This window comes from Zonotrichia leucophrys, chromosome 1A, assembly GCF_028769735.1.
Source record: "Zonotrichia leucophrys gambelii isolate GWCS_2022_RI chromosome 1A, RI_Zleu_2.0, whole genome shotgun sequence".
Classification (NCBI taxonomy): domain Eukaryota; kingdom Metazoa; phylum Chordata; class Aves; order Passeriformes; family Passerellidae; genus Zonotrichia; species Zonotrichia leucophrys.
In genome coordinates, this window is record NC_088170.1 from 48,080,717 (window position 1) to 48,094,777 (window position 14,061).

Consider the following 14,061-nt stretch of genomic DNA (forward strand, 5'->3'; position numbering starts at 1 on the left):
AGTCAGCATTTTCTCAGAGCCAAGCAGCATTGATGGCAGATGGGGCAAAGACAGCTTTAGTTTTCTAAACAATGTTCTCTTGCCATTTTTTTCTTGCTTTACCTCAGAGGAACAATCAGACATAGGATTAAACATGTTTCCTTGTTTTTGAAAACCAGTAAGAGCAACATACTTAAAATTGCAGCAAAAGCAACTGCAAGTTGTCTGCCCAGCTCTGGTTTGAGACTAACTAATCTCTGAAGGATATACCTGTTTGGTGGTATTAATTTAACTTGGTAAAACTGGCAATATTAAATTAAACTGTGAAAACTCCCACAGGACTAAAAAAAAACACTGTAGGGAGAAGATAATGATTCTGTGCTATTTAATTAATTATTAAAAAAAGGGAGTGTATTTCATGAGCAACAAACCTAGAGTAGTTTCCTCAGGAGTTTTACTTTCCAGAAAAAGATAACCACTGTTTTGGAGAAGTCTAGAAGCCTATAATATTTCCATTTCAAGAGGTGCATTTTTCCCACAAAGCCGTGTTCATAACTCATAAGGCAAATCTTGCCCCACGGCATGTCAGACAAGTACATTGTTTAATAGAGCTGCAAGATGGTAACATCTCTTGATACCATTTCAAGCTCACAGACCTATGGTTCATCCTTCCTGTGGCTTCTGCTACCAGTGTTGACTCTGAGCTTGGCTTTGCTGACAAGCCTTGGTGTGCTGTTTCCTTCAGGCAGCAAAGCCTTAACAAGCCCAGATGGTTTTCCTTAATTCCCCTAAATGATATTTCCTATTTTCAAAGTTTGGGATCTTCCTGCTTAGTGGCAGCTCTTCACCATGGGAAGGATTAATTGCATAATATGAAAAAGAGCTCTTTCAAGGGACCCATTCTTTAATAGTGCCAATGTTTCTGCAGCTCAAAGAAACCTCTTTGGGGAGCTGTTTTTCTTTTTATAAAGTAACAAAGAAAGAGGGAGATCATAGCTAAATGCAGGGAGACTCAAACCCAGCACAGTAGGTTATATGTTGTCTTCATGTTTTCTGCTAAAAATGAGTTTTTCAGTCTGCCAGGCTGTATTAGTTTTTTGTTCTAATCACATTTACGTACACTCTCATGCTCTATTTTATCTCCCAACCCCTTTATATATAGTGAAAAGCAGGCAAGTTTTCTTCACAGGTTTTGGTATGGGTGTAGACTACCATGCTGTCCTGGGACAGACTGCACCCTAGAGCAGGTCTGCTGGAAAGTTCTGGATGTAATGCCTTCCTTTGGATACAGTCAGCAATTTCAGAGGGTGACACCACCAAAATCAATCCTTGGAAAAGGCCAAAGCAGTTCACTTTGGGTGCTACATGCCAGTGAAGAGTCCAGTATGGGGAGCAGAAATAAGTGCAAAGATCTCTGCTGCTTTTGCACACAGAAGGTTACTTGGGTCTCTTCCCAAAGCACAGTCAGGGATCCAAAGCAGTGCATGGAAAGACTGCAGGCAAGTCAGGCATGAAGCTGGGAGTAGAAGCCAAGATCTATTGCAAGTTCCATGTTGCTCCAGTATTATCTATCCCTAAGCACATCTCTCTAATGGGCACTTCCAGCCAAAAAGTCAGCTGCCCTCTCGGTGGTATTTTGTGCTTAGCAATAGGGGTTTTGTTGGTCATTTAAATGCTACAGTTCCAAGTCCTTAAACACACTTAGCAGGTTCTGAATCTCTCTGTTTCTCAGCCAAATGGCATTTTGAAAAGCATTAAGTTAAGTAGCCTCCTACAATAATTTTGCATTCCCTCTTTGAGCTTTCTGTACCAGAGCCCACTTTGAATATATTTCTGTATTGATTTTGGTATTCTGCCATTCTCACCATTTTGTTCTGGATTTTTCTGATGAAGCAGTTGCTCATTCAGATGTGTGTTCAGAGGGGAATTGGCTCCATGTGCCCCACGCTTTCCTCCCACTCTCCTTCAGAGGCCAGATAGAAAGTTAGTTCCTGGCCACAGGTAGGGACAACTGGGAGTGGATGGGAGGTCCCCCAGCTGTTGAATCCTTTAGCATTGGCATTCCCCTACCCAAAAAGACCCTAGAAACTTCATATAGAGAAAACATGGAAAGTTTTAGCTTTAGAGACAACTTTCCAGGGCAATCGAAATAGGTCAAATTAATGGACAGCAGCAAAAACTCCAATGCAGTGATTTTCGTAATTAAGCACCAGCATCGGAAGATTAGCACAGCCGTGGTCACTAGTCCTAGATACTCTAATGTGACCAGAAGAGGAACAAGCAGATGCAAGAAAACCACAGCATTCTGATGGGCTGTTTTTGCAGCATGGCCTCCTCTGGTCACCGAGTGCAGTGATGAAGTAGCACTCAGTCATGTTTGGAAATCAGCAGAAGCAGTGACCACTAGGTCATGTGCTCAGGTCTTATCAGCCCTAGAGAATGAAAAGCTGGGCTCCTGAGATTTGTCTCACCTCAGTAAGATTGCCCGCCTGACCAGACTTTGAAAGCTACTTCCCAATAGTAGATGTTCAGTCTGAGCCATCATGGCCTGGTTTTTGAGGAACTTGCTCTAGTCAGTGTTGAGGGGGAACTTGCAAAGAGGATCTTCAGCCTTTACTTGCCTGTCTTGAGACCCAGATCTGCATGATGCAATGGAATGGAAGGGCAGAGTTTCTGACAAGCCGAGCTTCTGGCACACCCTCCCTTTAGCTCAGCATCTTTCTCACAAGCCAGTGTGCAAAAAACTGTGCAAAACCCAAGGCACAGACATAATCACAAAGGGTTTTTTTTTAAAGTCGCTTTCTGTAGCATCATTTCTAGAATCCAGCTACAGCTTTGTATGGTGTGACATGCAGAGTATTTCCTGAGAGTTATTTACTAAAATGTGGGGGTGTGCTTTTCAGCTCCTTGATACCTGCCCGGAGAATAGGCAGGTAAACAAGTGTTTACTTCCACACATTCCCAGCTGGATCTAAGTGTGGGAGCTTCCAAATGCAGCTTTGAATTTTCAAATTAGAGGTGATGCAGTATGTGAGTGGGCAAGAACAGGGATGAGAACACAGGTTACACTGAGTTCTGTGCAGGTGTTGCTTCTCACACGAGTTTCATATCTACCAAGGATGCCACATTTGGCTAATTTAGTCCTGCATTTTTCACTTGTCCCTCCATGGTTTTCTTTAGAGGAAAAGAAACCTGACAGTAGCTGCCAGGTAACTCACAGTGCTGGGGTTAGTGTGTGGAGGGGGTGGGGGTGGTGTTTCTGAACAGCCTGACTGCTGCCTCAGGTAGAGTACCAATTTGAGTCCTGCAGGCAAGTCCTGTTCCACCCCTCCTCTGGTCCCTCCTACCTGCGTGAGGAGAATCACCTCTGAAAAAATTCAGTGGTTTTAAACAGAAGAATGGAAAATTAAAGAAGACACTTTTGGACAGAATGCTATTTCAGTTATTTTCAGCCAAGTCAGCCACGGTCATGTTTGGAATTGAAGCCATCAAATATTCAATAGGAAAAATAATGGGTGTCTTGCACTGCTTTTTCTTGTGGGATTTCATCAAAGGCTAAACCAAATAATATCATTATTGTTAATGTTAATGAGTTAGACTAAGTGGCATTTAATTTGTCTTCTCATGAAACAAAGCAAACTTTAAATCTATGGACAGTCCATTTTGTCTCGCAGACACACAGGACTGTGACAGTGTTCACAGGAGTTTTTGGAAGAGGAAAGAGACGAGAATGTTGACTCTATGTCAGCTTTATGATATATATATTACATTATAACTAACTAAAAAGAATAGAAGGAAATGTTTCTTCAGAAAGCTAACTAAGAATAGAATAGAATGAATAACAAAGATCTGTAGCTTAGACAGAGAGTCTAAGCTAACTAGTCTGTGGTTGACCGTTAATTGTAAACATTCAAGATGGACCAATCAAAAATCCACCTGATGCATTCCACAGCAGCAGATAACCATTGTTTACACTTTGTTTCTGAAGCTTCAGCTTCTCAGAAGAGAAAAAATCCCTAAAGATTTTTAGTGAAAAGATATCTGCGACCCAGGACCTTTAGGGGAAATGGCACTGGAGAGAGACTCACTGCCTATGGGGGACGGGAGGACCACCCCTGCCATAGGATGATAATTTTTAAAAAGTCTAACTTCATGCTGTTTGCCCATTAGTCTGTGTGAGAGTGGTGCTCCCTCAATTTCCACTGCGTCACTTGCTTTGCATTTGGTTGGAAATTCTTAATCTGGAGCTCATTCTACTGCAAATCTTTATTATGCAAAATTCCCCCCTGACGTTTGTCTCCTCATCAGTCAGGTCCTGAATGCAGATTGCAGTTCTGTCTGCAGAGTTACTCAAGACCCTTTTCCATTTTAATAAGTGTTGGATATCCCAAGAGACTGGTAGACAATGGAGATTATACAGTACTTGTCAAACCTGCTGCTGTGCCTTCTTTGAAATACCCCAAAATGGAGGCAAAGAGGTAAAAGTTTTCTACTTGCCTTGTCTTCTTTTTCTTTTGGTACAATTACTGTGTGAGTCATACAGTGTTAAGAATATTTTGAAGGGGAAAGCTGATTATTAGGTGCATAGCAAGAATGAATCATACTTACTGGAAAAATCATTTTCCCCTTATTTTTGTGCCACATTACCCAGGCCGTCAGTTACTGGAAAAATATAAATCCCTCCCTGATACAGAAATTTACCATAGGTTGAAGTTTCTTATGGGAGAAAACGGCATGAACACCTTAGTGATTTTATAAGTAGGTGAGATTTCAATGACAGGATAATGATATCAGCTATTATAGATCTGCAGGGAATTGACATGATGCTGCTGGCTCTAGTTATAAATGTTTTCTAGTCACCTCTATTCCAAGAAGCACCTTGCAACTTCTTGTATGTAAAGAGATCAGCATCTTAGAGACTCTCAAAATAGATTTACTATATAGAGTCAGGCTGCCAAGGTTTAGGACAGAAATGTGTGAAATAGAGTATTTCTCCAGAATTTTTTAAAAATATTTTTTTAAAAAAAGGTTTAGTCAATGTACAAATTTCAGCCCAGTTTTCTGAATTTTTTTTCCATTGCTGAGACAATTTTGTTTGTTGCACAAATCATGGGTGCTCCTGTCTTTTTGTATGCCAAGGAATGCAACGCACAAGCAAAGATGGAAAGTGTAGCTGCTCATATCTGTTGTTTTACTGCTCCTATCAAATCCTGCCTGGAACAAAAGGAGGCACAAAAGGAGGCTGCAGGGCAGCTGAGGGTGCTTTGTTCATGTGTCTCTTTTGTCTTAGCAGGGCAGTACCTCTTCTGAGAGAGGTTCCTGGATAATGGGAACCCATGAGATATTTTCTCATTTGTGGCATGCTGGTGAAAACGCTTTGCATGATTTGTCTCTCTAGAGCAGATTAGCCTTTGTTATCTCTGGCATTGGAATTAATCACTGTGACAAACTTTTAGTTTAGGGTATTCTTTACACAGCTAATGAACCAACATCAAAAAGATTTAATGGTGCAGTTACCTCCCTGAGTGCTGCATGAAAGAAGAGGGCGAAACTCAACCCATTCCATTGAGAGAGCTGTACTGATCTGGTACTTGAAACAAAAGCCCTTAATTTTCTTAAATGACTCTAGATAATTAGGTTTAGTAATTGGCTTTTGTTTTAATACAGCTTTGAAAGGCTAAGCCACATAAATCTGTGTAATGCCTCAATAATCAGCAGTTAAGGTAGCAGGTGTGTTTAACTTTGCAAAGAGTGCCAGTCCAAACTGGATAAAGATCTGTCAATTCAGTTACATGGTGTTAACAGGAATCTTGAAATAGAGATTTTTTTGAACACTGTGGGGTGCAGAGTGAAAAATAAGGTATTTTGTTATAGCGTTTAAGTACATTTTGGCAATTAAATACATTATTAATGATTTTCGGTAGAATCCAATCGCTGTGCGCCCCAAACTGAAGACGTAAAAGACTTTATAACATCTACCTGATAAACTGTGCAACAGCCATACTCTTGCCCTACTCTTGTTTTCTCTTACAAATGCGTATCCAAGAGAAGGTAGATGGTGATACTCTGCAGTCACGTGAGAGACATCTTGGGAATCCATCCTCATTTGGCTATTGCATCACATCGGGATTTCCTTTGATTTGTGTTGGGGAATTCAGTGATACCATGCTGGTATGTGTGTGATTAGAAAAAACTACAACCTAACTGTGAAGGTGCTCTCTCCAGTGTCTGGACTGGTTCTGCCTACAAAGACATCCATCACAAATCTGAGAGCACTTCCTCATGCAGTGCAATACTGAACTAAAAATTTGACAAGGATTCTTGAAACTAAATCTGCAGGGGAGATGTGTATAATGACAGTGTTTCAAATCAATTTACAAGCAAGCTGATTTTAGAAGAATTACAGCTGAAAGTGTTTCAAGAGAATTTGACCGACAGCCAAGCAACAACATGACTTTATACATCCACATCTCTAAAAGTCCAAGTATTAATATCTGTACTTAACATGTCATTGCTCATCCTTGATGCCTCATTCTTATTTGACCCAGTCTTCCCTTTCCACTTGTACATTATTAATATCACTAGTCTGCTTTTAGCATTAGGACACCATGATGGTCATAAAGAAATGCACAGTTCAGTCCCTGGTAGCTGAGGGCTGCAAGGGAAGTGGTTTCTCCCTTGTTTTCTTTAAATGGAAATGCTGTGGGGATTTTGTTGGTTTGGGGGGAGGGGACGGGTGGGTTTTTTAGAAGGGTTTCTGCTGCCAACTATTAGCAAATCTTGGTGTTCATGCAGCATGCTCTGCAATTAACAGAAGCTGTGTAATTAACTCATGTCGCCATGGCATTGTGAAAGCAAGAGCAAATGTCCCTATCCCTTTGCAGGGTTAAGTATGTGACAGAAAATTTGCATTATAATAGTGACTTGCATTTGGGAAAGTTGATATTTTCTTCATATTTTTACTCTCCCCAAATCCGCAAGGTAGGGAGCTCATGACCTCAGACAAATGGAATATCAAAATACTGTGCTTGGACATAGTGATACTAAGCTGGCTTTAAACTCCAAGACAGAATGTTTTCCTTGGGGTGGGTATAGTTATGGTGCATTTTCAGCCTGTATGTGTAACCTCTCCGTTCCTGAGGCATAGTGTAGCTGTTGACCACAGCAGGACATTCTGGGAAAACATAGCTGGAAATGGGAACCTTTAGTAGCACCTTTTGTTCAGGGTTTAATAGTTTGTGAGAAGAGGCTTTGGGGTGTATTTGGTAGCAAGGAATAACTTCTGAATACCATCCCTTCCCAAATGACCAAAGCTGTGTTTGTTGGCAGTCTTATTTCTCCCAGTGAAAAGGTACTTCTGACATGCAAAGCATCTCTGCTGAAGTAAAAATAGCCTTTGTTTGCATTCATGTTGCCTGTGTAATTTCTTGTGTCTTTTTTTACTTTTGCCATTCTTGCCTCTATCATCTTTTTTCTATGCATGATAATTTTTACTGCCATTCTATTTTCTAATTTTCTTTTAGCTCATCTCTGTATTTTACTTGTCTACCTCTAACCTGGTTTTCTTTTTCCTTTCCCAAGTCACAACAGGGTCTTTAGTGCTTTTTTGTCTCACAGATCTGGTTTCCTTGATGCACCTGTATGCCCTTCTGCCCTCAGCTCTGTGTTGGTTCTTATCTCTCATCAGTTACATTTCCCTGTATACTATTCACAGTGAGGATAAGCAAACTTACTGTAACAGGCTGAATGGCTAATGCACTCTGAAGGATGTAGTGTTTTTGTCTGAGTCCCAAAAGCTCCACAGCCAGCACAGACTAATTCCTGCTAGGAAGTGAGACAATGGTTTTGATCGATCAAATAACTTTTGAAATCATAATATGAATATGGACTTGGTGTTGAAAAGCAAGCCAGCACAGCTCATTGTGTCACTTTGGCCTTCAGATACTTAACATGTTGGCATGTTGGGAAGAATGATTAAATAGAATTTGTTTGCAATCCTCAGGCAGCAATTTTTTTGGGAAAAGATGGACTGAATTTAGTAAGATTTGTTTCAGTTTTCTGTGCTGGATATAATTTGCTTAGTGGTCAATTGAGCCGCAAAGTGGAAAGAATGTTAGTTACCATTTTCAAAACTCTTCATTTTTCAGTTATAAGTAAATGAATCTGAAAGTTTTTGACACATAACTGGTCCTGTGTTTACTACCATCTGCTCTTTCTTCTCTTCGGGTTGTGCTTTGTGGCGGAAAGCCTCTCCCATCATACCCAGTTTTACTCCAGAAGCATGTCCCTATTCCCTTTCCCTTTTTATTGTGTCACTCTATTGAAAGGGAAAACCTGCATTTAAGATGTGGAAACATGGAAGAGAGAGTGTGGTGGTCTTCTGTCCAGAAAGTTTTATTTCACTAATTTGAAATATCTGTATGGACAGAACTTTGGTTATGCACAACTATGTAGTTGATCACAGCTGAAGTAAACAGGAGGCTTCTGTAGCACCACCACCTTCTCTCACCTGGGCTCTGATCCAGTGGGAGCTGAGAGCTGCAGACTCCTGGCCATCAGCACAGGCTCCAGGCATCCGAACGTCGCTCTCATTCAGCCTTTAGGATGGGACTGGGTGGTTGAACAGAGTGAGTGGCCATCTGGATTTCCTTGTGCACAGATGAGACACCAGCTGTTTGTGCCTGGAATGGCCACATGTTTGTTTATGGGTGAGAAACTTTTTCAAATTTTTGGAAATTTTTGAAAACGGATTGAGACAAAAGGCCTCAGGATGCTGCATAGCGTCTGCAACAAGTAAATGGAAAATCTCTGCAGCATTCTGAAACTTTTGAATGCTTGCTTCTTCTTTGGTAATTCCTTTAAGAAGTCTGAAGAAGTTAAAAAATCTTGGTCACTTTCCAGGGAAAATCCTGGTAACTGGTAAAAGTGCTTTTCTTTCTGTGAGACAATACTCCGTGCTAGCTTTAAATCTCATGGGGTTTGTATTTACATTTAGCTGGAGACCATCACAGTAATTCCGCCTGACCCTAGTGTGTTTTCCCCAAAACTAGGCAACATTCTTATGAGGGAGGGGTTGAGAGTTCAGAAAGTTTATGTACAAACAGTTCAATTAAAGTCAAGAGTATGTAATGTTTCATACTCAGAGAGGGAAAGTTTATACACTTAGTAAAAGAAGTTTATTGAACTTAATTTTGCCCTCTTTGCTGACACTTTGGTAGAAGAGTTCTTCATTGCTGCCACAACTTTGAACTGGGGAGCTTCATTAATCGAAGCAGAGGCCCCTGTGAAACAAGCCAGTCACTGCCTTATCTTCTGTACCATGTTGGAGCAGCAGCCTGAATGGATGGTTGCAGTGAAAAGAAATAAATAAATGCTGTGTCACAGGTCTCCAGTGATAGCTTTCTTAGCTTATTGCCTGTCTAAGGGATTTGGGGCTCTTGGCACTGGTGTTAAAAGAGAGAAAAAGCATCAGTCTGCTTACCAAGCAAATATTATGGAATGCAGAGGAGAAAATACAGCAGAATTTCTTAGTGACTGAAGTATTATAGCCATACTATACCCAGTTAAAATTATTTATTTAATTTATATATTATTTATTTATGCATAACATATTTTTTCATTTAACAAGGTTATTGAGATATCTATCATTTTACCTGCATTTTGAGATAACAAAGATTGCCATAAATGATACCATCCTGTCTTTGCTTGATCTGTTGGTGTATATGATTTACATTACATTGCTATTAAATTTTTATTTGGACCTTACTGTACACTTCTATCACCTCACATTCAGAAGTAGGTAATGAGGCTGTCATTTTAGTAGATCTGCATGTGGGAATAGTTGGTAGTTTGCAATGCTCCCTCCCCTAGTGACCTTCTAATGTAAATAACTGATGTAGCAGTTAATAGGATACTTTTAGCAATTCAGTCCCAGTATTTTATACTGTGGTTCCTCACATGCTTGAATTCTGAATGCCTCAAGACCTTGAAGAAATTTATAAAGCAATAGTGGTTTCTGTCATCTGGAGTGATACATTTTACATGTTTCATGGATTTTGTTACTTGAAAAATACCTGGATTTCGTCTTGTGTTTAGTCCCAGGTTCAGAATGAATCACAAGTATTGGGAATGAATACTACATATATAACAGGAATGAAATGGCATCTGCTTTCCAAAACATTTCAGTCATCTCTTTTGATTAGTCTCAGCTGGGAATGTTAGATATAAATGTTAGATTTTGCAATTTGTTTGCTGTGAATTGAATAGGATGTAAATTCACCTCTGTGAGCATGCACAGTTAATGATGAAATAACAGTCCTTCCCTAGGTAGTATACAGAAGGATGAAATTACTTACCAGTGTAACTTAGGCACTTCTGAAAATGTAAATATGCCTTATTCTGGATGTCTCAGGTATTATTAAAACGAAAGCAATAAAGAGAAGGGAAGGTAGAGGGGATGGAGGGCCAGGAGTCTCTCATAAATATGTTTGGCTTTTTTAGACAGAATTTATAGGTCATGCTGATTTTCTTTAAACAAATACAAAACAAGCTGTACTAACACACCTAAAATAGATCATTCACTGTCAAAAGCCTGTGCAAATAATTGGGATTTGACAGTAATTTCAAACAAGTTGCCATTGTATGAACATCAGGCAAGTTTCTTTGTCTAGATACTCATTTCTTGCCCTTTTTAAGTCCTACCAGGTTGCAGACAAGAGATGATGTTGTGATTGAATAGCTGCAACATCTTCCCTTTGTGAACAGAAGTAATTAGGGATGCACTGGAATTCAGAAGAAATTACATACAGTACTACCTTTTGCTGATGCTTCTACCTGGCTTCTTTATTCTGCAGTCATCTGCTATTGACTTCAGCTAACATTTCTCAGAAATCTCTCTGCTCCTCAATCCTGCTGCATCATCAAATTGAAATACAAAAATAAAACACTCATCCAAATTTAGGCAGATGGACAGGTAGCATTATCTAATTGCTCTACTTCACTGCAACAAACTCAGGAGTCCTGATTCCACTGGCAGATGGAGATGTTGGATATAATAGTGATTTCTTCAGTGTCAGAATGCTGATTGTAAAGAAATGCTCCCTTTTGCATAATGATATATATCACAATGCAAAAGTGGATTGATTTTTACTCTTGAGATTAATTATTATGAGAAATAGGCCTTGATGTAGTTTCCACTGAAACAATGACTGAATTCTCATTGACTTCAGAATAAAAATAGTTGGACCACACATGCTTAGTTTTACTGTTTTGGAAATAAGTTTCTTATTAGAAAGTATTTCCTTTTGTTAATAATATTTATGGAGACAAAGGAACTGGGAGAGTAGCTAATAATTGGCTAAAGGTGATACTTTTCATAATGAAGTAGAAGATTCTTATATTTAATATTAGAGTGGGAAAAAGAATGGCCAAAGGATTAGAGAGATACAGTCCAGATAAGCAGCTCTGGTCATTGAGTGCATGTGTATCATATCTACTGAGTTATTTCAGTTATCTGGGATTCTGGCCCATAAAATCTAAAAGCACCCAGCATCATATCTGTTTACCTTGCCAGTTCCTGTGACTAAGCTGTAAAAGTGAAGAATTGCAGCAGCTTATAGTAAGGAGGATAAGGGAGTACCAGTATATGTGCAGGCAAAGAAGAAAGCAGTAATGCTTGTGGAAATTACAGATAAATAAGATCCAATCTCCATTCACATGTGAGAGTTTCTCTGTAAACCAGTATACATTGCTTGTAAAAGAGTGCTGACAGAGGAAAGCTAATAGCATTTCCTATGAGCCTTATTCAGTCTACACCACTTATGAGCTCCATACAGCTAATTTGTTGAGAGGGCTCTTCCAAGTGGGGATCTGTTTCCCAAAACAGTTTTTATGGATGTGAGTCAGTTATAATATTTAAAGCAAATAGACTATATTCTTATTCAATGGATATGCTCATGTGGAATCTTCACAGTAGACTTAGATGGCTCACAACTTAGGAAATCAAATTTACTTCCAGGGTAATTGGAAATTTTAATAGAAAAAATTCCAGCATTCCATAAGCTGTGAAGCTGTAGTGGTGGGAGCGTGGAAGAGAAAGCTCCCCTGTAAAGTCTCTTGCTGCCTGGCTTTTCATGTTATGGTGGCACTGCAGTAGCACTATGGTACAAGGTAGAACACAGGCATCCAAATCCCATCACAGCATATTCTCTCTCAGGCATATCCTGACCTAAGCAAAGGAAGTCGTTTCACTGGCAGTCTGAAATTTCCCCAGTGACATAGTTTGAGTATGTCTCTGGCTTACATTTGCATTCCAACATGAGGAATGTTTCTTCTAAAAGACTGGGGGTAGTTGGTGAAGCCAAACCTATTTCAGTCTCTCCATTCCTCTTCCTACTCTTAGTAGGTGCTGTGGCCGAAGAAAGCAGGGACTGCTATTTCAAAGTCTGCTTTTATTAGACAGGAACAGAGAGGAGAGGAGAGGAGAGGAGAGGAGAGGAGAGGAGAGGAGAGGAGAGGAGAGGAGAGGAGAGGAGAGGAGAGGAGAGGAGAGGAGAGGAGAGGAGAGGAGAGGAGAGGAGAGGAGAGGAAAGGGGAGAGGAGAGGAGAGGAGAGGAGAGGAGAGGAGAGGAGAGGAGAGGAGAGGAGAGGAGAGGAGAGGGGTTTAAAACACTGTAGCTGTTTAGAGCACATCCTCTAAACTGCACACAGCAGTTTAGAGGATGTGATGCTGATTTACACTAGCTGAGAATCTGACGTTCAGTGCATTTGGGAAAGAAAATGTACAATGGCAATAAAACCCACCAGATTTATTCTTTACTATATCAGCTTGGTGTTTTAATGCCGCTCCAGTGGACTAGGAAAGGACAGTTCCATTTTAACATTTTACAGCTTCTTCAAGAAAAATAAACAACACAGAAAATAAGCAGCCAAAACTCAAACAAAGCAGCTGAATTTCAGGGCTTTAATTTCTCTTAGTGATGCATTTCTGGAAAACGTTTTTTTTTACTGGTCATGGAAATTGAATCATATATTTGATGGTTTGTATTCTGCTTTTGTTGTCTCCTCTTCATTTTTCTGGCTTCATATTAATTAATTTCTACTAGTGTTATTTCTGAAGAGAACAGAATGAATTGAGGGCCTCACACCTACATATCCAGGTCTTTTATCAATGTTTTTTAATGACTAGTACTCTGCTACAAGCCTTCTAAATTTAAAATTGTCAGTTCCCTTCCCAGTCCTGGATACATGTACATATACAAATATATATACGTCTGTATATACATAAATGTATATATATGAGAAATTCTTTGGCACTGGTTAAGGATGAGACCAGTAGGGTTGTTTACAGAAGGCATTCTAACCCTTTATGGGTTTAATAAGGAATGTTTTCATTTGTAGAAGATGGAAGTGATGGAAAGTTGTGTTTTCTTTAAACATCTAGAATTTAGTAGAACTCCAGTTCTCTCTAGTAGCTTCTGTAGAGTCATCAAAAAAATAGGATATTTTATTCTCTTAAGGCCAGCCTTAGGCATTTTCTGTGTGGGATGAGCATGACTACTTGGTGATTTTCTCAGCAGCTTTCAAGATGGGATATGAGTAGAAAAACCCTTTGGATTTCCAGAAACCCATACAGATGGAATTGCTCATCTGACTTCACTTTTGCCCTAGATTTCAGATAATTTGGACAACTATCATGATTTTCACCCCTTACTAAAAAAGCTAGTTAGGTCTTTTTCTATCACTTACTCACTGTTGTCATACCGAGTAGTTCACCAGCTTTGGAGCAGTAGAACAAATTAGGAAAATGCCACTATTTTCTACTTTGTAAGTGAGGAACCAAGGTACTGAGAAGTAAAAAGCTTAAAAAAGATCTTCATCAAGATCTACAGGATGTGAGACAGTGTCGAATGCAGGACATTGCGATATGCAGGATTGAACTGCTGAAAATATTGGGATTTTTTACTGCAAATATTGAACTTCCAAGATTTCTAACTGCAGTGAATTAGCAAACGCATATTATAAAATGTTTTCCATATATCATGGGGAATCCTAAACTCTGTGTCAGTGGAGCACTAACTGAAA

General features: G+C 39.6%; 1 protein-coding gene across 2 annotated transcripts in view; it reads left to right on the forward strand.

The window, feature by feature from the left end:
* The window catches only part of ST7 (suppression of tumorigenicity 7), a 136,610-nt gene that overhangs the window by 62,903 nt on the left and 59,646 nt on the right, over nucleotides 1–14,061 (forward strand). The window lies entirely within an intron of this gene.